Source organism: Lepidochelys kempii, chromosome 22, assembly GCF_965140285.1.
Source record: "Lepidochelys kempii isolate rLepKem1 chromosome 22, rLepKem1.hap1, whole genome shotgun sequence".
NCBI classification, from domain to species: Eukaryota; Metazoa; Chordata; order Testudines; family Cheloniidae; genus Lepidochelys; species Lepidochelys kempii.
Window position 1 is genome coordinate 7,493,703 of NC_136401.1, and position 26,953 is coordinate 7,520,655.

Genomic DNA, 26,953 nt, shown 5'->3' on the forward strand with positions numbered 1-26,953 from the left:
AGTTAGGAACTTAAAGACTTTTGTGAATCTGAGCCAAAAAGACTTGCCCAAGCTCATGGAGGGAAAGCTGTGGTGTAGCAGAGAACTGTACCCAGGTCTTCCACCAATGGACCATCATTCCTCACTGAGATCTCCAGGAGAACTCCCCGCTTTAGGTGAGTGGCATGGGAGCTCCTCAAGTGCAGACATGGGGGAACCCCTTTAGCAAATACTACCTCCCAGCAGCTTTGCACTCACCTTGTGGCTTTGGCCAAGACCTTGTGCTTTTCTGTGCCTCAGTTTCTCCATCCATACAATGGGGATGAAGACTCTCATTGTGGGGCTCATGAGGCGGTGAAGTGCACTGAGATCCTGGAGCCAGGAGGAGACCACCAGAGGTGCCCTTGAATTTTAGGCTCCTTGGGGCGGGTGTGTGTGTGTGTTTTGTGATACAAGAGCAGCCCACAGAACTTCAGAGAATCATAGAATATCAGGGTTGGGAGGGACCTCAGGAGATCATCTAGTCCAACCCCCTCTTCCTCTTCTGCTGCTTAGCCCTGTCTAATTTTAAGCTGCAAGCTGCCCAGCGTAGGGCCGATACTGTTGCATGTCGGGCCACTGCCAGAACCCCATGGACGCTGGGGGTCTTCCAGAACAGCAGCAGCGTTGCCAGAGGGGGCAGGAGCACACCTGCGGGGTGGGGGAGGAGATGCTTTTCCCTGGTGAATTGCCCCCAGGCTGTGCTGCACTGGGAGGTTGCATGCAACCAGGGCTGTCTCCTCCGGAGGGGCCTGTATCTTGGGGGTAAGGGGAGAAAGATGTAAGGAAACAAAGAGACAGGCCTTAGTGCAGGGGATTTCTGTTAGCCCCACACCCCTCTTCAGATCGGATGCATTTTAAAGATTTATCATTTTTCCAACCCCAAAGCAGGGAAAAAAGATCAATAGCCCCCGGCTCCCTTGGGAGAGAGGTAAACGGAGACCTTGGGAAAGGGAGACAGCTATGAATGGGGCTATTCTTATCTTGGGAGCAGCCCTTTCCCTCCGCGCCTATTGTTCATTCATGCACCCAGCGCGGCGGCGGGCGGGGGGGAACCCCTCTGTGCGCCAACCTCCCCAGGATCAACCCCCTTCCCCCACCCCCTCCTGGCATCTCCCTCCTGCTCCCCCCGCCCCAACTCTCACACACAGCTGGCCTCGGCTGCCAGCTGCTCTGTGCGCAAGCGTGGTCAGCAGGGGCGGACCGACCTCAGCCGTTTGCCCCAGCCCACGCTCCTCGCTTCCCCGCTCATGGTAACTTTATATCGTGCCATTATTTCGCATCCCTCCCTCCCTCCTTTGCAAAGCAGCTCCGTTCTGCAGCCCTTCCTCCGGGGAGCCCTGCAGCCCCCCGCACAATTCGGATTACAATCCTTTCTTCCCTTTGGAGACGCCTTTGGCCAGCAAATAGCGGATCGCAGCCCCCTCCTCCCCCTAGGCACCCGGATGGCTGCTTGAAGGTGAGTTTAAGCAGCTCAGCTGAGCAGACCGTGGGGGGGATGCGTATAAGTCCCTGTACCCGAACCCACCCCAAGCGTTAGTCGTTTTACAGGGGGAAATTGGTCAATTGCATTCCTCTGGCTGCAGCCCTGGGGTGGGTGGGGGTGTAATTGACATGCTGCCTGGGACAAACCCAGGAGGGGCATGCGGGTCTGGTTTTTGTTTTGCCTTTGTTTTTGTTTACTCCTGAGCTAAAAATAAAACGAAAGCGGATTTAAAGGCCGCAACAAAAGGCACCCATAAACTGGGCTCTTGTCCACCGCTGATCCAGGACCCACCTTTAAAGCACTGCAGGGAGCAGCCTCTTGTGCCTGAAATGTTCTGGATGTGTTTGAACTTGGACCTCTGTCTCTGCTTTTCTGATTTTAAGACTAGAAGGATCTAGTGAGAAATGCTGCAGGTCTTTTTGATAGGCTCCTTTGGGGTATCTGGTTATCTAGACTTCTTAAGGGGGTGGGGGGTAAAATAAACAGCCACCACCAAACTTCAGGCTTGGAAAAGATGAGACTCAGGAAGGGTGATGTATTGACTTGTGTCTAATCTGTGCATCGCATCACTGGCTGCTTGGTGTAGGAAACAGCTTCTAGTGGTTCTGAAACTAATGTTAATGGGGGAGCTAGTAGAAGGCATGTGAGAACAACGAGGTGCATGCTGAGTTAGTGGAACTTACTGCTAAAAGGAAATCACAGGAATGGGATGGACAGACACACACATGAGTTTGGTTTTCATTAGGCTCTGGCACTCAGAAAACGTGATCTTGCTGGATTCGAATATTAGCAATAGATCAGTATTATTATTTAAGCGGGTTTTGCATTGATTTTGTAGATCAGTGCTTATTCGGGAAAAGGAGCCCTAAAACCAGGACAGAGATTATTTTGGGGGCCTCTAAATGTGACCTGAAGAAGAGCTCTGTGTAGCTTGAAAGCTTGTCTCTCTCACCAACAGAAATTGGTCCAGTAAAATATGTCACCTGCCCCACCTTGTCTTTCTAAATGTGTCACCCCTTTAAGTATATGGCTAATAGTCGCACTTGGATATTTGGACAGGGGCATTGCAGATCTGTGTGTCCGCAAATAACCCCTCAGATTTGTGCTCTAGGCGCTATTGCAAATACAATTTGGTTTTTGGTTTTCAGTTTCTTCCTGTTTACTTGTTGCTTTGTGAAAGGGTGTCTCTGCTGAGGGTTCAGGTCGCTGGCATGCACACGTATGAATGAGCTCTAGATGCTCCACTGCAGGAGGAACTGTTAAGAGCCATTGGAAATTCAGAAATCTTGGGAGGTGGGTGGGGAAGAAAGAAAGTTGTCCATTGGGGTCTTGCATGGGATGGATTTGTCAGGAAGAGGGCATGGCAAATTAAGGGATCAGAGCATCTGGGAGGAGGTTTGTGAAGTGTTTGAATGGACTAGACTCAATGCAGGCATGCAGCTGTGTGTATAACTATGCAACTATTAACCCTGTGTATGTGCATTAGAATCCTCCTACACCACCAGAAACAGTCCAGCACAGCAACCTGCTGACTTGTTGGTGACATGAGCTAATCTGTGTTGCCTCCCTCCATGGCTCCATATTTTGGGAGCGCTGATGCGCGTGCGTTTGGAACGTACTGATAATATAGTAGCAAACACTAAGCATGATTGATTTGTAAATCAAACCAGCTTTCTTTACAAGGCCCCAACCCTTCTCAGGACCTCCTCTGACTGTGGCTCCTGAGAGGTTTCCTTGCCTAATAAGCCACTGTGCTTCTATGGCACCTTTTTGCTTGACACAAGAGCATAAGGATCCCTTCCCCTATGGGGCATCTGGTGCAGTGATAAGTGGCTTGCTCAAGGCCAAAGAGCAAACCAGTACCAGCTGGGAATGGAGCCCAGGTGTCCTGAGTCCCCCTCTCCTGCTGAGTCTGCTCAGTCATGTGTGCAGCTCCTGGGACTGAGTTGATAAGGGAAGTGGTTTGTGGGTGGAGATAAAGAGAAATGAGAAGGAAAGGGAAGTGGGCTGCCTCCTTTTGAGGTTACTGTCCCATCGCTGGGGCGGTGCTAGTCAGGGGCAAGGTTTTGTGTTTGTTTTTCATTTAAACTGGTGGCTCTGCCCTGTGAGGTAGACAGCGCCCACATGGGACTGATCGATCATAAGTATCGGGCAGTCCCGGCCTCTCACCAAAGGCATATGCATCCTCCCCATGGCCGCCAGGGAAGGCTTCCTCATTCAGGCTGCACACTCCAGCCTGCTCTTTCTTAGGAGCTGGTGCGGCCTTGCTGAGAATGGCTTGACCTGCTGGTATTGCTGATGGGGGAGTATCTTTCTGCTGCTCTACAGGCTTTTCCTCTAAGGAGCAATTGAAAACACACATGGCCTGTTGGAGCCCAGGCAATTAGCTGTTGCATGCTATGTCCAGTGAGGCATTTTCCTCTCAACAAACACACTTAAAATTGGGTTGGGCAATGCAGTGTCCCTGGCAATAGAGAAGCGATAGAATCTGGCTGTAATGAATATAAAGGGGGTGTTTTACTGAGGCTGCTGGATGCAGACAGATCTTGTCATCCTCTCCAGCTCCCAGGATGGCTGTACTACCTAGCATCACCACTCGGGCTTTCCCGAAGTCCTGGCCTGAATTATATAGTCATGGACCTGCTGACTGCACTACCAGCAAGTGCCCCTGTGAAATGGCTCCAATGCCTGCTGATGGGCTGGAAGCAAAGAATACCCAGGTAGTTACATGTGAAGTGCCCATCAGGGACCAGAGGAAATCACTTGCCTGAGAAGTCTGACTGATGTAGGGCCAATAGGTGATTTAGTTGGGGATTGGTCCTGCTTTGAGCAGAGGGTGGGACTAGATGACCTCCTGAGGTCCCTTCCACCCCTGAGATTCTAGGATTCTATGATCGTTTGGACGAAGCAGCAGGGAAAAGCTCGCTAATGGGTACTGTGGGGTAGAGCTGCTTAGTGAGTTGGTTTGGGATGAAAACAGTGAGAACTCCAAGCTAATATGTGGGGTGGATGCGGGGGTGAGAAGGAACGTGATGTGCAGGGAGGAAGATGCTTTGGAGGTGGTGAGGAGGAGAAGCGATCTTGAGGTGGTGGTGGGTGCAAACAAGATGGGAACTTTCAGTGTGGCAGGAAGGGCTGTCCCCAACACCAATGCGTGGGGAACAGTGCATAAAGATCTGGGTAACTCTCATGCCAGGAAAGTCCTGCCAAGGGAGAGGGGCTCCTGACAAAGGAGAGAGTCAAGCGTGCGTCACCTCAGTGGTGGATGGGGAGCAGAGTCTGCATGCTCAGAATACAGGCCACATCTAGTGCCTCTCGTCTGATGTTCCCAAAGCACCTCACTCAGATGGGGGTGATCTTGGGCATACTGAGAGCAAAGTGGCTTCCAAAGGTCACCCAGCAATAGAACCATGTCTGGAGCCCAGGTCTCCTGACCCTGTGCTCTAACCACTAGCTCATGCTGCCCCATGTGACAGGCTGCTGTTGCCTTCATACCTTGCATCCTGCTGCTGTCCCTTCCTATAACGGTCCTGATTTCCTACTCTGACCCTCCTCATAACCCCCTATGCCTCCCGTATCCACCTCTTCATGTCCCCACTTCTCCTTGCCTACTGCTTTCTGTCTGGACCAGCCTACCAGCGTCTCCCTGCTCCAAGCCCCTCCCGCCTCTTGTTCTCTCTCCTGCTGTCTTGCATACAAGAAAACAAACTGCAAGCTACATGCCAGATCTCAACAATGCAGGTTTCCAGGGCCTTGGCTTGTCTCTGCTGTGCCCGTAGTGTGTTAGCCAGCTCGTAAAGTTCTGCAAAGCGCCATGCACGCTGATTAAAGAGGGAAGGAGAGGGATCACACAGGGTGCTTTGGAAAGGAAGAGCTTAGAGGAATAGGATGAGACTGAACAAAGCAAAACTCTGGCTGGGGTGAAGGAGAGGAACCATTTCCTCATGCCAAGGTCAGTCACACTGTGGGACTGGTGTCCTAGGGGTAAGTCGTGGAATCTGGGTTGCTAGATGTTAGTCATTCACTGCCCAAGGCTTTATTTAGTCTGTGATGTGTAGATCAGTGGCTCTCAACCTTTCCAGACGACAGAACTCCTTCCAGGAGTCTGATTTGTCTTGCGTACCCCTGAGTTTTACCTCACTTAAAAACTAGTAGCTTACAAAATCAGACATCAAAATACAAAAGTGTCCCAGCACACTATTACTGAAAAAATACTTATTTTCTCATTTTTACCATATAACTGCAAAAGAAATCAATTTAATATAAATATTGTACTTATCTTTCAGTGTATAGTACATAAAGCAAATCAAACACATCATTGCCTGTATGAAATTTTAGTTTGTACTGACTTTGCTAGTGCTTTTATGTAGCCTGTTGTAAAACTAGGCAAATATATTGATGAGTAGACGTATGCCCGGAAGACCTCTGCATAGCCTCAGGGATAATGTACCCCTGGCTGAGAACCACTGGTGTAGGGCACGATCCTGCTGCTCTAGCTGGGTGTGCCTGGATGGTGGAATGCTCTGTGGGGCCAAGCTGCTCAGCTGGGCCTTGCAGCCCTTTTCTGAGTGCTCTAATGAGGAGATCTGCAGAGGGCGTGCACAATGGGAGACCTGGCAAGAGGCGTTGGAAGGAGACGTGGAGGGAGCCAAAAGAAAATGGAGCAGACAGATTGGATGACTATAGAGCTAACTGTAGGCAGGGGGCTTCTAAGGGCTTGGTGTGACACTGTATCTCAGGGGAACAACCTTCACCCCCATGTTCATCCTTATAATATGATTCTGTGGTATCCAATGCAAAGTTTGTCATGTTGGGTGTCTTCGGAAGGCTCATGATGACTGAGCATTGTTGTTATAGTAATGTTATAGGTTGTAATATCATGTATATAGTTATGAGGCTGAAAATGTGTCCTCGTGGCTTAAAACAAGCCCAGGCAAAACTCTCCAGGAACAGAGGGGCAGTTCGCAACTCATCAGGGCATGTATGGGACAAACCCAGCCCAGCCTCACAGGAACAAAGGACACTGGCCTAGGCAGCAACAAAGGATCTGTTGGACTCTCCAGTGAGTCACCCCCCTTCCCTCGGTCAGTTTGGGGCTACAATGAGGTAATGCTCACCTGACCCTGAATGGGGAGCAAAACCAATAGGGAAGAAAGAACATGATAAAAGGGAGAGACATTTGCCATGCTCTTCCTCTCTCTTCCACCTCCATCTCCAGACACCACCACCCAGCTACTGAAGTGCTGATCAAAGGGGAGAGCCTGGCTGAAGGGCAACCAGCAAACCTGTGGTGAGAAGCATCTAAATTTGTAAGGGCGCTGAAAGTGTTAAGATCAGCTTAGAATGCATTTTGCTTTTATTTCATTTGACCAAATCCGACTTGTTAATCTTTGACTTCTAATCACTTAAAATCTATCTTTTATAGTTAATAAATTTGTTTGTTTATTCTACCTGAAACAGTGCATTTGTTTTGAAGCATGTTAGAGACTCCCCTTGGGATAACAAGCCTGGTACATATCAATTTCTCTGTTAAATTGATGAATTCATATAAGCTTGCTGCATCCAGTGGTCATAACTGGATACTGCAAGACGGAGGTTCCTTGAGTTGTGTCCGGGACTGGAGAGATTGGCTAGTGTCATTTGGTTGCACAATCCAAGCAGCCGCTGGCCAAAAGTCCTCACTCATACTGGGAGCATCTTACATGCTAGAGGCTGTGTATGAACAGCCCAGGAGTGGGAGTTCTCACCACAGGGCAGGGTAAGGCTGGCTCCCAGAGTCGAGGATTGGCATGACCGGCCCAGATAACACCAGGGGAACGTCACACTTGGGATGTCAGATGTATCCCAGAAGGCCCAGCTGTGCATGTGGTGGTTTGAGCTGGTAGGGTCACAGGATCTGTTGTCTCTGCCTACACCTTGCAGTGCATGTACGCTTAAACTCTCCCTACGTTCAGAACCCTCTTGGTGCATTTAGCTGCATTAAAGGAGACCCTCAAACTGACAACAGTGACTGGAAAGAGCATGGCCTCCAGACACCCTCCCCTCCAGGTGACCAGGGCCTTCCCCAAGCTCACAGGGCCCTCCACCCTCTGTGAGAGCTGGCGCAAACAGGCCTGGTGAAGGGACGCAAACTCTGGCTGTGCTGGACCAGTGGAGCTGGCTGAGGGGTGTGAGCTCCAGAGCTGAGAGCCCTGCTCCCTGGCAATCAGGTCTAGAAGCAGTCTGGGCTGGGGGGGGGTGGAATGTCCCCTTGTAGTATTGAGCAGCCTGGGGCACAGTGGCCTAATGCACCCCCACACACACTCCCACACACACCACTGAGCAAGTAGGCAGCCACCTTCTGCAACAGCCGGAGCTTCTGAGTTGGTTGCAAAACATTAGCAGCATCCCTGCTAACTGTGCTGCTGATTCTTTGTGGGGCTGGGCCAGAGTGTCTGGTTGTCAATTAAGCTGGTCATAGAATCACTGAATATCAGGAGGTCATCTAGTCAACCCCCCTGCTCAAAGCAGGACCAATCCCCAACTAAATCATCTTGATTCAGCAGCAGGAACTGTGGCCGTGTGATCTCATTCAGACTAGAACTTTAGTTTCTGATGCAATGAGCCCTGTGTCAGCCTCTTTCCGTTTGTGGCTTTGCAGCTTTGGCCGGGTATTTTCCTGATCGTTGTCGCTGACAACATCATGCTTCACAGAACCAACCAATGCCCACCCCTTCCCTTCCTCCTGCTAAGTAACTCAAGTGACAAGCCTCTTATCACAGGCAGTGTGCAGTTACACTCCACCTCAGGCAGATCACTTGCTCTCAGGATGGGTATGGACTAGTGCTGTGGTCCCTCTGACCCGATCTTCCACTCCTAGATGGGAGCTGCTCCCAGCCAAGAGACATTTGCTTCTAAGTCAATAGAAAAATGAGTAAGTGCCATGACTTTTACCTACAGATCTTACAATTCTGTCCTGAGGTACATGGATGCAGATTCAATCAATTGCCGCATATGCCAGGGGTTTGAGCCGTGGTTCTCAACCCGCAGGCTGCTGGTGGCCTAATCAGCACAGAGCTGTGGGCTCTATGACATCTTCAGAGCCATACAGGTAGTATTGGTTGCGGCCCACATATGTGGCCCTCCGTGATAAATACATTAAGAACCACTAGGTTAGAGCAAAGCATGGAGACGTCTTCAGTGCTGGGGTCTCTTCTGGGGCCTCTTCATGGGGCTGCTGTGCCAGCTCACTCCCATGAATGGTATCCGGGATGGGAGGTAGAATGCCTAGCACAGTGGGGTCTTAGTCTCTGATTGGGTTTCCTTGGTACAAATAACTTAATTCTAATTATAAGTGTTTAATGGGTGCTGCTGGGTGTTCTGCATCTTGGAAAATCAGGTCACTTTTATTTAGAGCTAAATACAGATTTAGGAGACTAGGTTCAGGTGGCTAATTTTGGCAAACCCTGGCCTTAATCCCTCTGTTCCTCAGTTTCCCCACCTGGTTAGCCACTATGGTGGTAAAAATGCCCTTGTCCCAGCTGCTGTAACATTCCCGCTGTTGCTGCCACCAGGGGGAGGTTTCCTGGTTATGGCTACTATAGATGCAGCATGTGGTCAGGGACGGAGCTGGGCTAATGTTCCTTGGCTTTCAATTCATGCCACTTTTGCACCTCCCTGAAACTTTTCCTCCATGTTTTGGGCTGGAATTAACTCAAATTGTCAAAGAAAACTCAAGCCTAAACTGAGGAGCTGCACCTGGCTCTGCCTTGGAACTGTGCAAAATCTGCACAATTTGCCTGGCTGCCCATGAGCAGGGTGAGACGATGAGGTGATTAAAAAAAGATCAAGGCCTTGTCTTCACTCGTGCCCCCACTGGTGGGGTGGCATTGCTTGCTACTTTGTATGCAACCCGCTGTTTAGTGTCTTTGCATGTGCCCCTTCTGTGACTGTTCTGACCACTTGTTTCTGCCTGCTGCTAAAATGGACTTGTCCTGAGCTCAGTGGGGACAGCTCTGTGTAGAAAGCCCTGGATTCGAACCCGGCCAGCTGCCTATGATAGTGATGGTTACAGAAATGGTGCCCAGTAGCCAGCAGGTGCCTGGGTCAGACTTCCTCTTCCTTGGCAGGGTAAGTGCATGTAGATACAGCTGTAGTGTTGAGGTGCTACCGTTCTCGAGAATATAGTGACCAGCATTTGCTACTTCTTCTGAATCTCAGCAAGGTGTTAACAGGGCTGCTGGGATTCTTGAAGCTGTTTGCATGAAAGGGTTGGTTTTATGAAACTTTTGAAGAATTTTTGAAATTAGTGGCGCATCCTGTTTCCACGTTTTCAACATGAAAAGTGTTTCGGGGGTTCTTTTTTTTTGGTTCCTACTGATACTTGTTTATTTTTATATTTTAGTTACCTCTTACTAAAAAAAGGTTAAATATAAAAAGGTCAACGTCGACACAAAATATTGTGCAATTATTAAAATTAAAATGTCTTGACTGACCCAATCGAATACTTCTGTTGTTATTGGTTCATGAATATTTTTGAGATTATCCTGATTTGAGACAGAGAAAATGTTTTGAAATCTCAGACTCTCCTGAGATGGGGAAGTCATTCCCTGTCTAGCTCTAATAATTAAGAGGGGATGATTAATTTCTAGAAATTAGTTTCTTCTCTGATGGGCGGTGGTGGTGAGAGCTCTGCAGTGCCTCAGCACTTTTGAAAAGCCACTTGATTCAAAAAAAAAAAAAAAGGCAAATTACAGACTCTGTCAACTGCTCTGCCATTCACAGCGTAAACTGCAAGCAACTCTTCTGATTTAAGTCCTAGACTTTAAGGTCACAAGGGATCATCGTGATCATCCAGCAAGGGTGCTGGAACAATTTGTATAGTGAAGGGTGCTGTAAACCCAAACTGCAAACCCTGTATATGATGGAAATCACTTCAAAAGCCCGGGGGTGCAGCAGCAACCCTAGTTCCAGCATCTATGTCATCTAGTCTGACCCCCTGCACGTTGCAGGCCATAGAACCTCACTCACCCACTCCTGAAATAGACCCCTAACCTCTGGCTGAGTGAGTGAAGTCCTCAACTCATGGTTTAAAGACTTCAGGCTACAGAGAATTCACCATTTACTCTAGTTTAAACCTGCTAGTGACCTGTGCCCCATGCTGTAGAGGAAACTCCAGGGTCTCTGCCAGTCTGACATGGGGGAAAACTCCTTCCTGACCCCAATTATGGCAATTGGTTAGACCCTGAGCATGTGAGCAAGATCCACCAGCCAGACACTGGGGAAAGAATTCTCTGTAATAACTCAGCGCCCTCCCCATCTTGTGTCCTATCTCCATGGTCCCTGTGCATGACAGTCAAAGGCTTTGAGCTCCCGTTACAGACTAAATTTTTGACTAAATTTTTCTGCATACGCAGTGGAGTGGATTATGTAACCACATCTAAGCAACTTTCTCTTTCTACATTTGTTTAAAGAACAAGTAAGCAGCTGATCAGAAACTTAAAAGCTGCCATTTTTTGCTAAATGGCTGATTGCTGAACTTTTAGAAACAGAGGCACTGATTCTCCTCTTGGGATGCCAGTATAAATTGGGAGTAACGCACTGAAACTGACTGTTAAGATGTTGTAAAATGGATCTCGACCCTGGCTCAGGATGTATTCCAAACAGACTTTAGCAGTAGTGTTCGAGTAAAGCTGCCCCTTGATATGTTGGGGAAAAGGGTCTTTTTTGGTTCAGTTTCTTGTTTAATTTTTTAATAGGGGTTGATCTAGGGTGACTAGATAGCAAGTGTGAAAAATCGGGACGGGGGTGGGGAGTAATAGGCAACTATAAAAAAAAAAAAAAGCCCCAAATATCGGGACTGTCCCTATAAAATCGGGACATCAGGTCACCCTAGGTTGATCAGAGGCATGTGCTTGTCTTGAATGTTCCTCTTCGTCCTGACTGTAGTGATGCATTGCTTTGTCTCTGTCTCGATCTAGCGCTGCTTCTAACTCCTCTTGTAGTGTTTTGTTTTTCCTTTTTCTCTGTGTTCTGTGGGAGGCGGTTTCTGCTTGGTGCAGCGTTGCTGGCATGCGCTAGGTGTTTGCACTTTGATCAGAGAGAGGAGGGATCTGAATAGGAGACCTGGAGCTAGGAGCTGCTGGATTCCATCTCTAGCCCTACCACTGACTTTCTTGGAAGTGCAACCTTGGCGTCCTCCAGGCAGTCGTGGACGTCTGCACTACAGCTGGGAGTGAGTCTCCTGGCCTGGGTAGACCCACTCGAGCAAGTGCACTAAAAACAGCAGTGTAGACGCTGCAGCTCGGGTGGTGGCTCCGGCTCACCCGACTCCCTGGGTCTGAGCTTGGCTGGCTGCCCTGAGTCTCCACCAGCGTCCACCCAGCTATGTTTAGCGTGCTAGCTTGAGTCTGTGTTCCCGGGCTGCTGTCATTCCCAGCAGCAGTGTAGACAAACCTCAGCAGGCCTCAGTCCTGTCTCAGAAGTGCCACCCTGAGGAGCAAGAGCATAGTGCAGTGTCTATGGCCCGTTCAATCCTCTGCCTCCGCTTAGCCTGCCCGCAGGGGGTGTCACTTGTGATTGGTGGCTTGAGCGATATATGGTAGATGGCCATGGGCAGTGTATGAGTGCCCCCTCCCTTCGGGGAGGCTAGCCACGCAGCCCCACCCCTTCCACCCAAGCCCCATTCACCAGAGCTCCCCCGACGCTCGCCGGAGCCCCGAGCCCTCCATACTGCTGGAGTAGCCCTGGCCAAACAGCTCTGGTCCACTCACGGGCCCCAGCACAGGGTCGCTCGCCAACCCCAGCTTGGGGGAGAGGGCGCAGCTTGAATGGGGTCAGGGCTTGGTTTAGGGGGGCTTAGCCTCCCCTGTCCTATTACACCCGCCACCTGTGGTAGAGGCCTGTCTGCCAGGGACCTGACTGAGACCTGCCAGACTCATTTCAGGTAGGCTGCTGGTCAGCCATTAGCTGGGGACACTGCCAACCTGGACTGGCTTTGTGCCAGTGAAGCACAGGTCAGAGAACTTGCCCCTCTGATTCAGTGCTAGCCCTTTTTCTGGAGAATCCCATGCACTTCAGTGTCTTGCCCATCCTTGTGTGTTGCTCTTCTGCCGGCGGTGGCTTGCTCACGTACCTCACTGCTGCTTTCTACTTTGATTGCATCGAACGGTCCTCGTGCCTTTGGCCTCCAACCCAGCCTTGGTGCTCTCCCTGCTAGCGGGTCCGGGGTGCTTACTATATTTGTCAATTACCGTGTGTCTCAGGAATTCAGATTCCTCCCTGTTGCTCTGGTCTCATTTCCATCATTGAAAGACAAAGCTTGGTACATTTCCCTGATAAGACTTTGCTCCAAGTGCCACAGTTTGGGTTTCTTTAGACTGTCAGAGATCTACCTCTCACTGGGAACCTGCTGAGCAATCTTATTGTACTGGCATTGTTTTGCAATCTCTTATTTTCTAAAGTGAAAACAAAACTGTGACATAATCCAGTTTATCTGACCTCTGTGTAACTGAAGGTTGGTCTTATTTCCCAGGAGTCCTGTGAATTCTTCCCCATTTATCCAAGTCCCAGGATCTTTTCCCTGTAAATGCCTGAGAAAAAACAGGATTGTGCTATGTGTGGCTAAGATTGCTCCCTGACCACTGAATTTTTTTCGTTTGCGGGAATGAAAGAATTACATTCATGACTGGGTGCTTAAAAGTGGCATCTAGTGTGGAAGCTACAAAATATACATGTTGGTATGGAGGGCAATGCAGTGGTGCCTGGTCTTCACCCCTGCCAAAAAGTTAACCTGGATGGCAGAGAGAAGGGGCAAGCATCAAGAGGGCATGAAGTAGAGGGCAGGTGTGAAAGGAACTACTGTTTTGCTGTCAGGTGTAAATGGCTGCCATCAAGCGGGTCTTTGATCTATAGACAATTGCAGATCTGGTTAGTGCCCATGGGTATGCTAAGAATACTGCTTTCAGGCTAAATAACAGGAGTAATTAAATCCCTTTAGGTAGTGATACCTGGAAATGACCACCCAAGGCCTCGTGACAAGGCCTGATCAGAAGCTATAGTTGTGTGGGCTGAGCAGTTCCCTGATTGCAAATGCAGGGGATAGGGGATTGTTTGGCAAGGTATGTGTGTGAGGCAGAAAGCCAGCAGACAGAGAAGCAGTTGTGAGCATGGCCTGAGACTTGCAGAGCTCCTTGGGCACAGAGCTCGATGCAAAGGCAGGCATGGGGATTTCTGAGCAAGGGAACTTCCTGCTGTTTGGTTCCACTGGAAACAGGAGTTTGTGGACATTTCTTATAAATAGGGTAGAGCTAAATAATGTACCTGACTCACATCATCCATTTCTCCTCTTAAAAGAACTAATCTTGCAAGGCTCTGAATATTGCCTAAGCTCTCAGGCCAAAGGGGCAGTGCTACTAACCGTAGCAGCCTGCGTGGAACTTGGAAGGAGGTACACAGGTTGCCAAAGGGAAGAGGTTGGAAGAGGCACCGAGAAGTCCATCTCTGTGCACTTGGCTAGAATGCTAGCTGCAGTTGCATAATCTCTGTAACTAGCTCTCTTAATAAAGAGCCAGGTGAGTTCTAGAAATGTGGTGTCCTCTCAGGTTATTACCCAGGACCCGGTACGTGAACCACTGAAGAGTAGCAGAAATGTCAGTGTAAAGGTTGGGTGCATCAGGAGTGCCTGAAATGCATTAACCTAAATTCTGGACCATACTCCCAGTTACCACTTGCAGTCTACTCTTGGAGCAAGGAAGCGAGAAATGACAAGGGTACTTCAGCCCTTCAAACAGCCGGTGAGTGAGAGGCCATTTTACAGCGACAGTGCAGGAGGAGTTGGAGCCATTCAGTTTGTCTCCAGCCCCAAGTGAGGTTGCCAAGGTACTGGAGAAAGATGGCAAAAAACTAAGTCTTGAACATGCACTTTCTACCTTTCTCATCAGGCTGAGTCCCACTGGAGGTGTGCAGCCACGTTCTCTGAAGCCATGCGAGATGAGCGTTTCTCTTTTTTCCTGCTGTACTGCTGTGAAAGAGCCCTGGCACCTGCTCATGTGGAAAGCGCTGAGGAGAGAGAAGAATTGTCCTCCTTAACCTCGGAGGATAGGACAAGAAGCAATGGGCTTCAATTGCAGCGAGGGAGGTTTAGGCTGGACATTAGGAAAAACTTTCTAATTGTCAGGGTGGTTAAGCTCTGGAATAAATTGCCTAGGGAGGTGGTGGAATCTCCATCATTGGAGATTTTTAAGAGCAGGTTGGACAAACACCTGTCAGGGATGGTCTAGATAATACTTAGTCCTGCCTTGAGTGCAGAGGACAGGACTAGATGAACTCTTGAGGTCCCTTCCAGTCCTATGGTTCTGTGATCATGGAGCTGGGAATTTCCCTTAAACATCAGTAACGCTGGGATACAATAACTTCTCTTCAAACCTCCAGGCAACAGAGGGAAAGACCCCTAAGTTTCAGGGAGTCTGATTCATCCTATCCAGGCAGGGGCAGTACACACCCCCATGTGTGAGACAGGTTTCCCACGTGTTTAGGGCTTTGTCTTTCTACAGGGGACGGGAAAACTAAATGAGTCTCTGGTTCATACTGTGGAAAACGGCCTTCAAAATGGCCATGCTCATGGGACTAAATCCAGGAAAGTTGTGTCTCCACCTTTGAAATGACTCCCTCCCTCACACCGAAACAAATGCCTGTAGGAAGGAAGCGGCTTAAGTGGCTCCGTGAGAGGCGGCTGAACTTTGTCTGGTTGAAGATTATTGGTGAATAAAGCTAATAAACGTATTCGGAGCGGAAAGCAGAGTCGCTGTGCTCTGACTGCGCATTGGCATCTCCTCTTAGGTGGTTGGGTTCTGTGCTGTCAGTTCCTTGAGTGTTTTCTGGCTCTCCCAGCATTTACTGTAGGCAGGACTCTCTAGCTGCCGACAAAGAAGACAGGGAACTGATTCTGGTGTGACCTAGGCTTACTTGTCATTCCTCTTCTCTCTGCCACTCACTCCCCCGCTGCAGCAAGCTGGCTGCCCCGGCATGTGGCTCAGAGGTGCTGGTTCTGACATAAAAGCCTCATTTGCAGAGAGATTCCACAGTCTGTTTTTAGTGGAATTACTAATTTTTTTTTTCTGAGCAGCATCAGCATCTCTGATGCCACCCTCAGCATGGAATCAAAACAGCCCCTGCCGTGAAGAGCTGAGCAATGGGCACAAGGAGAGGATGCAGTGGGAAGCCCAAAGGAGAGGAGTTAAGTTCATGCCACCGCTCAGCGTGCCACTCTCTGAGTCTGATCCATAGAGGCTATAAATCTGTTACAGCTCCTAGATTAGTTAAATCGCTCCTTCAGCCCAAACTGTAACGTGTTGTGAGCCCCGGACGTCCCCGGCTCAGTCCCCAGCCACGACAAAGGTGCCAGTTTTCACATTAGCCTTTTTCTTTTTAAAATGATTGACTCCCTCACGTGACCTCTCATCGCCTGGCTGGGTTAGGGCATCCCAGGAGGGCCGATGTCTGCAGCCGTCTGGGTTCTCCTCCAACTCTCTCCCTCTTGGTATGATCACTTTCACCCCTTGGGCCCAATTCTGCCCTCGGAGATGTGCGCACACCCTGCTCATCCAGGTCACGTGTCTGTGTCTCTGAAGGCTGGATTCCCCTGGGGAAAGTCTTATCTTCCTGCTCTGTGACCTACTGAGGACCTGAACTGTGAACGCTCTGCTACAGAATGTATCACTTACTCTGGAGTTCCACCCACAGGGACTAAGCACTATGCCTGGTAGTGTTTACAGGGTCGGGCCCTTAGTCACAGCTTTCCTGGTTAGGTACAAGTGCACACCTAAAGGCTGTGAGGGATGCATTGTTTTGCCCAGTCTCTCCCCATAGGAGATGGGGGTGGGGAAACCTAGACTATGCACAGGACTGGAAGGGACTCCCTAGGTTATCAAGTCCAGTCCCCTGCTATCACAGGCAACCCTGTTGTATCATCTCCTTCATAAATATATCCCGCTCCACCTTAAAACCAGTGAGGTTTGTTGCCTCCACTGCTCCTCTTGGGAGCTTGTTCCAGAGGCTGCTTCCCGGCTTCCAGCCTAAATTTACACATGGTCAGTTTGCCCCATCTGTTCTTGAGCCCGCATTATCCTTCAGCTTAAATAGCTCCTCACCTTCTCTGAAATTGACACTTCTGATGCATTACACAAAACCACCGGATCCCTCTGAGCCTTCTTTGTGCGAGGCTAAACAAGCCAAGCTCCGAGTGGTATTCTCTCTGCTTTTGTTTCTTGTGTCTGGCTTTTACACTAGTGCTCTTGCCTTTGAGTTGTGCTCTGCCCGGGCCTCATGCGCCGGTTCTCTGCAGTGTCATATCTGCCGTGCTGCGGTGGAGTGGATTGTTCTGTAGTCTCTTATCTTACAGGATACACTTGCCCTCTGGGGCTGAGGTGTCATTCATTAGCGTTTGTGATGTCTCCTTGAGCGTCTCCCGTGAAAGATGCTAGTGAAGGGCAAGTTATTTTTAAAAGTGTCTTGGCCAAAGTCCCAGGAGGGAGAGCCAGGAATGGAACCCAGGAGTCCTGCCATGCATTTTTGCTCCCTCTATGTACTCCTCTCTGAGAACCGCATTCCCTGAGATTGTTTGTTTTTAAATGAGCTCTCTGTTAATGAACACTTCTTCACTGCTTGCCAGTTTAACTTGTTGCAATCCTGGAGATAGTTTTGAAAGAAGAAATCCATTTACTCCCCCCAAACTTATCTTTCTAGTGCCTGAGCAATATCATTGGTCCGGTATCACCCAATTACAGTGCACCGCACTTCTATCTTTTGAGTTGCAATTGTGCAATAAAAACATCACACGTTCTCCTAACAGCTGTTTGGAAAATGCCTGCAATCAAAGAGTTAAACAGCTTTGTTTTCCCTTTACAAAGATAACTCATGTATTTTTCCTCTGGTAAAATACATTCCTGCTGTGAGGTTTGAAGGTACAGTTGGCTCGGAAACCCCTGCAATGGTTTTCAGTGACTGACTAAGAATAAATAATGTCTTTAAAATGTTTGAAATTTTTCTCCCCTTTCCTGACTCCTGGCTCCTAGATGAACTGAGCATGGCCTAAATGCACCTGTACCAAGGACTGGCTGCACGGCCGTCTCCTGTGTAACATGGTCCTCTCTTGGTGAGCCACCGCAGTGCACCCTGGGAGTCCCTGCTGTGTTGCCTCATGGGAGATGCCGTCCAGCTGGGGACAAGAATGGGACTGTGACGAGGCCTCGTGGCAGCCCGCACACCAAAATAACAACTTCTTTCCCCTTATCAGGTGCTTGGGTTTTTGGATGGAAAGTTGGCATTTGCCTGCGGAAAGCGCACTTTGCAGTAAAAATTTAATTGAGTCAAAAACTTGATTTGCCTTCAGAAACCTGTTTTGGATGGAAAACTTTTCAACCAGTCCTAGTTTTAATCATGGTGTGGTGGACGCTAACACTGTTTCGAGCTAGCCAGGCCAGTAACGAATCACAACCTCGGTCGTAGCATGGACAGGGCCTGGGCAGGCACAGTGGACTCTTACTACCCAGGCACTTGATAATCAACACCATAAAATGGTTCAAGTAAGACTTAATAGCGGATGCTGTTGTCGGGTCTTGCATGGAATTCCGTACACTACATTTGCAGCTGCATATGAGGCACCATAATATTTAAACTGTTGTCTAGCAAAAGCACATTTTAAGTTGATAATGATTTCCATTTATTTGGATAGTAATGACTGCAATATATAAGCCCTTAAATTCTAACAAATTAGTTCTTCTGGTCCCTGTATTCTTTTTTTTTTAGTACTGCCTGTGTTACTGTATAACACAACCTAGACCGCTGTGTAACAACCAAGAAAACCAGCCAGGGCTGTAGGTGAACTGTGAAAATAGGAAATGATCTGTGGTCCCCAATAAGATAGTTGAGAATATAAGCAATGATTAAATCACTCCCTGTTACCCAATCTGGTGTGCCCAGTGGGATTGTTCTCTGCTCTGTCTGCAAACTCCTTGTGGCAGGGCTAACTTTGACGTTTCTTGGGGCTTAATCAATAAGAACCTCGGTGCTATTGCCACACTATAAAACAAGCGGAAGGAGTTGAACGTGACTTGAGGCATTACCTTGCCTTTCTAAATTATTGTCTGTTCTGTGCCTCAGTTTCCCCATTGGAAAAATGGGGCTAATGGTACTGACCTTCTTGGAAATGTGCCTTTTGAGATCTGTGGACGAAAGGGTGTAAAAGACCTAGAGAATATTATTTATTATTTTATTACTTGCTACCTTGAAGTGGCTCACACTACAGACTGGGAGAACTAGTGAGGTTCTGCTTCACGTCCCAGGTGGGTCAAATCTAGTTCCCACTGGGGTCAAAGGCAATCCCCTTTTTGACTGAATCAGAACCTGGCTCAGGCCCTAGTGTACTGTAGGATCTATAATATGTGCACCTGAATTCCTCACAGGAGTAGGATTCATTCACGTTTACCTGACCATGTGGCATTTTCTCCTTTATCAGGTCACTTCCTTTCCTTTGCTGGGCCCTGCTTACACCCTTAAGTCTACCTGTCAGAAACGTGGCTCCATGTGAAAATGGACCCAGAAGCCACCTTTCCGCTTCCTATACAGCTGAATCCCACCTCCTGAAATGAGTGATAGAGAGAAGATGTTATCTTGTTAGCCCTGTAAAATTGATACAGCTACAGGAAGGGAAGGTGGATTCTCTTCTGCCTCACACGCCATTTAATAAATTGGCAATACAGCTCTCATCGCAGGATCTTTATGGCAAGGGAGGGTGCTAAAAGTGGAAAGATCCCACTGGGTTTTCTACTCCTCACTGAAGATTTTGTGCTACGTATTCTGTTTTCGGTTATTGCAGTCCTTAGAATTAAAGGTATAGTTGTCTGTAGAGTCAAGCTGCCATTTTGTATTCTGTTCAGTGCAGACTGTTCACAGAGGAGACGCACTGTGAACTCTTAAAGAGATCTCCTTTTCTCTCATTTTATTATTCTAAACCAAAAGGCGCTTATCTTGACTTTAGTAAGGCTTTTGATACTGTTTTGCATGACCTTCTCATAAACAAACTAGGGAAATACAACCTAGATGGAGCTACTATAAGGTGGGTGCATAACTGATTGGAAAATCGTTCCCAGAGAGTAGTTATCGGTGGTTCACAGTCATGCTGGAAGGGCATAATGAGTGGGGTCCCGAAGGGATCAGTTCTGGGTCTGGTTCTGTTCAATATCTTCATCAATGATGTAGATAATGGCATAGAGAATACACCTATGAAGTTTGCGGACGGTACCAAGCTGGGAGGGGTTGCAAGTGCTTTGGAGGATAGGATTAAAATTCCAAATCCATCTGGACAAACTGGAGAAATGGTCTGAAGTAAATAGGGTGAAATTCAATCAGGACAAATGCAAAGTACTCCACTTAGGACGGAACAATCAGTTGCACACATATAAAATGGGAAATGACTGCCTAGCAAGGAGTACTGCGGAACGGGATCTGGGGGTCATAGTGGATCACAAGCTAAATATGAGTCAACAGTGTAACGCTGTTGCAAAAAAAGTGAACGTCATTCCGGGATGTATTAGCAGGAGTATTGTAAGCAAGACACGAGAAGTAATTCTTCCGCTCTACTCCGCGCTGATTCGGCCTCAACTGGAGTATTGTGTCCAGTTCTGAGCGCCACATTTCAGGAAAGATGTGGAGAAATTGGAAAAAGTCCAGAAAAGAGCAACAAAAATGATTAAAGGTCTAGAAAACATGACCTATGAGGGAATATTGAAGAAATTTATTTAGTTCGGAGAAGAGAAGACTGAGAGGGGACACAGCCGTTTTAAAGTACTTAAAAGGTTGTTATAACAAGGAGGGATAGAAATTGTTCTTCTTAACCTCTGAGGATAGGACAAGAAGTAATGGGCTTAAATTGCAGCGAGGGCGGTGTAGGTTAGACATTAGGAAAAACTTCCTAATTGTCAGAGTGGTTAAGCACTGGAATAAATTACCCAGGGAGGTGGTGGAATCTCCATCATTGGGGATTTTTAAGAGCAGGTTGGACAAACACCTGTCAGGGATGGTCTGTATAATACTTAGCTCTGCCTTGAGTGCAGGGGACTGGACTAGATGACCTCTCGAGGTCCCTTCCAGTTCTATGATTCTATTTCTGTGGAGATGTATCCTGTTGATCTCTGTGTATGCGAGAAGATGAGTTTACACTCATGAAGACTGCTGAATCTCACAGAATAACCCAACTTTCCCTTTCATGTACACAAATTTCCCTTCTGAAAGCTGGAACCACTGCTTTCCATTTCCTTCCTACCAGTGAGTTGAGTACAGTGACCTTTTGTTCCTCTTTGTTCCTCTTCCATTACCTGAGGAGATCACCCTCTGTTGTGTGACACCTTCAGATATGAATATTTTAATCTGTATGAAAATTCTGAATTTATTCTGGGAGCAGCGTTGCATAGAGGACTGAGCCCAGGGCTGGGGGACAGGATGTCCTGGCTCTGCCACTGACTAGCTCTGTGGACTTGGGGAAACTGAGGCACAGAGGGTCAGTAGCTTCTATATCTGTAAAATGGGGGTAGTACTTTGTTAAAACAAATCTTACTGTTTGAAAATTATTTTTTTAGAGCATTCCCCCCCATTTTACAGATGGGCAAGTCAGTGACTTGCCTCGTGCCTCAGTTTCCCCGAGGTCACTCAGGAGGTTCAACTCCTTCTGCTTGTTTTATAGTGTGGCAATAGCACAGAGGTTCTTATTGGTTAAGCCCCAAGAAACGTTAAAGTTAGCCCTGCCACAAGGAGTTTGCAGACAGAGCAGAGAACAATCCCACTGGGCACACCAGATTGGGTAACAGGGAGTGATTTAGTCATTGCTTATATTCTCAGCTATCTTATTGGGCACCACAGATCATTTCTTACTTTCACGCAGGAGGTGATAGCACTAGGAATAGAATCTGGGTCTCCTCATTCTGCCCACAGCACGCTCACTGGCCCACACTGTCTCTCTAGGGGCAACCCATATCCTGGGGCCTGGAACCTTTCTGCTCTTGTCCCCTCCAATTACTGGATGAGTGAGTCCAGAACCACGTTGTGTTGGAGGATTTGTCAGAGATGCTGAGTTTGTGGGAACAGCTCTTACTGATGGGATGAGATGAGTCTCCTAATGCATTCTGTAGCTGTGCGGGGGGGGGGGGGGGGAGGGAGGGGGAAGAGTTTCTGCAGCTCATTAAGCTATGGAGAGAGGAATACATATAAATTTGGGATTAGACCTAGGTCACAGAGGGGTTTGAAGATTAATTAGGTGATATCTGTAAAGCTCAGTGCAACTGACAAGTATTTTAATTGTTTATCGCCTACAGCCTGCTCCTAATCCCCAGTAATTAATATCTAATTTAGACTGTCAGTGCCCTGGGCCAGGAACATTGTCTTCCTACATGGTTGTGAAATGTCATCTACACCTATGGAGCAAGACACATACAGTAAACGATCAGTTTGGCTGGATCCTGCGAGATGCAGCGTGTCCTTGGCTGCTCCTAATGCCCATTGACTATGGGGATGCTCATCACCCATGAATCCGGACTGGGCCTCAGCCATACCTCACTGCAAGGCAGTGCCAGTGGTGAATGATTTGCTTCCAGGTCTCAGTGCAATCGTGTCAGGGAAACAACATATAAAGCGGCAGGGGAACATGATGAATCCACAGATTGGCCGAGCCGCTAGAAGGGGGTTTGTCAACCCAAGAGCTCCCTCTGTCTAATAGCCCTGTCCCTGATCCTGGGAGCCTTATGCAGGGGTGTGGTCGGATCCTTTCACATTGTAGCGAGGATCCTGGTCAGACCCACAATTGTAAAAACGAAATGCTGGGAAGAACCCACCCCTCCTTTAAGATTCCTGAGTGACTAGATTTTCTTTATCCACTAGAGCAGTGTTTCTCAGTGTTTTGAGACCAGGGACTTGCTTCCTCAACTTGTTGATGGTTGAGAAACACTGCTCTAGAAGACTATCCCCTCTTCCTCTTCCCCAGCCCCCCCCCCAAAACAGTGCGGTCATGTCCTCATTAGGGAACAATAGACACGTGCGGGAAGCTGGGGTGTGTGTTTCATGCTCTTAAAGAGAGAGACACGGCAAGAAGTGTGCACCTAACAGATTACTTTGGTTTGCTTTGGAACAGGCAGGTTCTGACATCTCTGGGACTAAGAATTAGGTTCATTTGTTTGGTGAAATGCAGCACCTCAGGCATGGGGAAAACTGGAAGTGGAAGGGGCTCCCCGACTGGGTCTGTTCTGCTGCTCTTGCCACTGTTGAGGGTGGGATTTGGAAGGTGAGACTGGCCAGGTTAAACCATCCAGAGATGGATCCTTACTTGGCTGATCTGAGAATGTGTCCAGGATCGATTGATTGCAACCTGGGGCTCTGAATAACAAACTGTGGCTAGGGAGAGAGGAGGGGAGGTTGGGGTGCAGCCTGAGCGGTGTGAGATGGGTTCCTAAAGCATCCCCTGCAAGTGGGGATGGAGGTTGGGCTGCTGGGGGATGGGGCAGGGAGAGATCTTTTGGGAGGGCCTTCGTTTAGGATGCGAACATGCCAGTTGTGAAGCGCCTCCTGCAGGCTGCTGCGGGGGGGACGGGGACGGAGCCACTTTGCAGAATCGGACCCTTAGAGCGTGAGGTGTCTTTCTATGTCGACGAATCTATCAGACCCCCCTCACGGTCCCCCTTTGTAAGGAAGGGAGATAGCGATGCCAACCCTCCAGGATTGTCCTGGAATCTTCTGTCATGTGATGAAACCTCCAGGAATATGGCCAACCACAACTGGCATCCCTGCGGGAGAGCATATTTCTTCAGCTGCTGTGGTCATGTGTGCCTCTCAGTTCCTGCCCTGGAGGGGGAGGGTGGCTCCTGGCACATGGGTAACCTCTTAAAGCCAGTGCTGAGAGGTCGAGGCCTGAGGGACAGATCATCCCAGGCTAGGGTAGCTCTGCAGCAAATTGTCACATGCCTTAAACTCAATCCAGGGAAGAGAAGTGGAGAAGTAATTATCTGCTTCCTGTAGTCCCTGCTCCCAGCCATTCCTCGTCCTTGCTGACAGCTTTGACTGCCCCTCCTTTCTTCCCAGGATTGTATAATCCCAGGATTGTGTAACAATTAGCCATCTCTTTTGCTGATTGTGGAAACTGCACCTCTTTGTTTTCTCTGATTAGGAGCATTTGGTTCCTGCCTCAGGACTTTTTCAGGTGGCTCCATGAACCCTTTGAGGCTTTCCAGTTGGAGACATGCTTGGGGGCATCACTTTTTACAGCTGCTGGAGCTATGAGATGAGTTTGGCAGGTCTCAGTTCTGTTGGTGGTGGAGAGGAGGATCTTAAGTCACTAGTGCACTTTAGCGGAGTTACCTGGCTCAGCTGCTCCTTGGGAGAGAAACTCTGTGAGTTGCTTGCAGTGTGCTCACTATGTGCCAGTGGGAGGCGCTGTTTGCCCCGCAAATATGAGGTGTGTTTAACCCTTGTTCTAGCAGAGGATGCTACACATCTGGCAGACAGTGAGAGCTCATACACAGTGGGTATTAAACATGGCTTATCCTGTCCACACCAGCAAGGCAACAGTCTTGAGCAGTGTGTGGTTGGAGACAGGGAATGTGTGTAGACGCTCTTTGATTTTTACAGTGGAAGGACAACCACATGGAGTTGCTCACACTTTGCCTATCCAGCCTGACTAGTTTGCTGGAGGGGGCTGCTGGCTAGCTAACTTTTACAGGTACCTGGCTTTTGTTAACTGGCCCTGGGGCCCTTCCCAGCCCCAAAGTTGCAGGAAGAGGGGGAATGCCACATGCTTGATGACACTCTGGAATCCCCTGCTGGGATCCCCTTAGCTCCTACATACAAGACAGGTCACTTCCATTTTGTTGTTCATATGGAAAAGTATCCTGACTTTTGCATGGAAGTTTGGAGCCCTGGGAATGTCCCGATCAGAAGGTGCGAGTGGAGGTAGACAGCACACATAGAAGCAGGAAGGTCTGATGATGGCTGTGTGGGAGGACATGGTGGCAGGGAGCTGAAGAAGACCTCCCAGCGAAGTTGAGAGTGGGCCACTTGCCCATTTTCCTGCCCATCCCGTGATGCAGAGGCAGTCCTGTGGGGAAGTTGTTTATACCCAGGGTTACTGAAAAGGGATCACGTCAGACTGGCTAAAGCCCTCGACTTGCATCCAGAGCTGCAAATGTTCCATTCTGGAGGGAGCGGGAATCCTGAAAGCCTGGTGGGCAGTGAGGGGGAGGGAATGTTCGATCTCAGGTGGGAAATGGCTGACAACACCAAGATCTTGAACTGTTGCCACCCCAGACAGTCAGGCTGACAGAAGGAACAGAAGAATCTAAACCAAACAAAGGAAGGCACCAGCTCTCTTGACACCCAGAATGGCACTCACAGTCTTGTGTGTGCTGATGGAAATCACACATGTCCACCCAGTCATGGCCAGTGGAGGACCAGGCTCAGCAAGCAGACACTAGGTGGCTCCAGGCCACCCCAGTGGCTGACCAGGCCGCAGCAGAAGGAACTGTACAGAGGACGAGCGGCCATGTGATCACGAAGCCGTTGATGTTCAGAGCTAGTAGCTACTGACAAAAAGAAAAGGAGTACTTGTGGCACCTTAGAGACTAACCAATTTATTAGAGCATGAGCTTTCGTGAGCTACAGCTCACTTCCTCAGATGCATCTGAGGAAGTGAGCTGTAGCTCACGAAAGCTCATGCTCTAATAAATTGGTTAGTCTCTAAGGTGCCACAAGTACTCCTTTTCTTTTTGCGAATACAGACTAATACGGCTGTTACTCTGAAACCTAGCTACTGACAGACATCCAATGAGAGGCACAGTAATCCTCTCGTTTGTCAGGTGTTCAGGTCATCTACTCACCTGTCTCCTAAGTCTCCCAGTGTCTTGTCTAATTGGCCATATTTGTGGCTGGTTGTGGTTAAGAAGATAAGAACGGCCATACAGGGTCAGACCGGTGGTCCACCTAGCCCAGGATCCTGTCTTCCAACAGTGGCAAGTGCCAGATGCTTCAGAGGAAATGAGCAGGAACACGGCAATTTTTGAGTGATCCGTCCCCCTGTCATCCTGTCTCAGCTTCTGGCAGTCAGAGGTTTAGGGACACCCAGAGCATGGGGTTGCATCCCTGCCCATCTTGGCTAATAGCCATTGATGGACCTTCTCCTCCATGAACTTGTCTAATTCTTTTTTCACCCAGTTATACTTTTGGCCTTCAGAACAACCCGTGGTAGCAAGCTTCACAGGTTCACTGTGCACTATGAAGAAGTACATTGAGCAGATGTTTTCAGAGAACTATCTACAATGACTCCGAGATCTTTCTTAAGTGCTAATTTAGACCCCATCATTTTGGATGGATAGGTGGGATTATGTTTTCCATCGGGCATTATCCATTCTTTGCATTTATCAACACTGAATTTCATCTGCCAGTTTGTTGCCCAGTCAAACCGTTTTGTGAGATCCCTTTGTAACCCTTCACAGTCTGCTTTGAACTTAACTATCTTGATCAGTTTTGTATGACCTGCGAACATTGCCAATACGCAGTTTTCCTGTTTTCCCAGATCATTTGTGCAATATTATGTTGCTGTTTTTCCCCCAAAAGGAGGGGGAGATGTAATTGTAAGCCCCGCCTACCAAGTGTGGTGCTTTTCCCCCACTAGCAGTGGCTGGGTTAGAGACATTGATGAGCCAGCTACAGCCTTGGCTAGGAGACCTGGTCTTCTAGCATAAGCAGCAGAGACTCTGACATTAATATCCAGATGTCCCAGATTCAAGCCCTGTAGCTGATGACCCATGCAGACTGTGGTATTACACAACCCCAGCCCCTGAAGCAAAGGGATACTGTGTTCAGTGCGTGCCTTCTCATTGCCTCACAAGTCCTCCCTGAATTACCTGCCACACTTCTTGTCAGACTTATTTTCCTGGAGCCAGACACTAATCCAAAAAAAAGGGACGTTTTGAAGGGCCTCCCATGGCTGCTGGTTGGTTATTTTTTTTGCAACAACATACAACTGATGCTATTGTACAGTTAGTTATTTTAAGGATTAAGTTACAGGATATGGCAAATAACTTGGCCAAATCTCATATACACTTTGTTTTGTTTTTCTTCTTCTCTAAAGGAGACTCTGAAATACTCGAAATGTTAGCTTACAGCCAGATCTCCTGCGTGTTGGTGGTAGCTTTTGTATCAAAGCAGGGACTCTTTCAGATGGGGAACAATTTAAGCCTGATTTTGCTAGCCTAAGGTTCTTGCAGTAATTTTTTATGTTGGTATAGCATCTTCCATCCAGCAGGATCTCAGTGGGGTGGTTGTTTTTGAAATGCAGAATGAGACCTTGAGGGGAAGCGCTGTTCTAAAACTGGTTTCAGAGTAACAGCCGTGTTAGTCTGTCTTTGCAAAAAGAAAAGGAGTACTTGTGGCACC

At 48.4% G+C, this 26,953-nt stretch overlaps 1 protein-coding gene across 3 annotated transcripts in view; it reads left to right on the forward strand.

Annotated features, from left to right (window-relative positions):
• The first annotated feature begins 1,397 nt into the window (after window positions 1-1,397).
• ST3GAL4 (ST3 beta-galactoside alpha-2,3-sialyltransferase 4) overlaps window positions 1,398-26,953 on the forward strand; it is a 187,693-nt gene continuing 162,137 nt past the window's right edge. For 2 of the 3 annotated variants that reach the window (XM_073321127.2, XM_073321125.2), the window contains exon 1: window positions 1,398-1,477. The gene's annotated coding sequence lies outside the window, so the exon portion shown is untranslated. The remainder of the gene's footprint in view (window positions 1,478-26,953) is intronic. The other variant, XM_073321130.2, reaches the window with a different exon arrangement.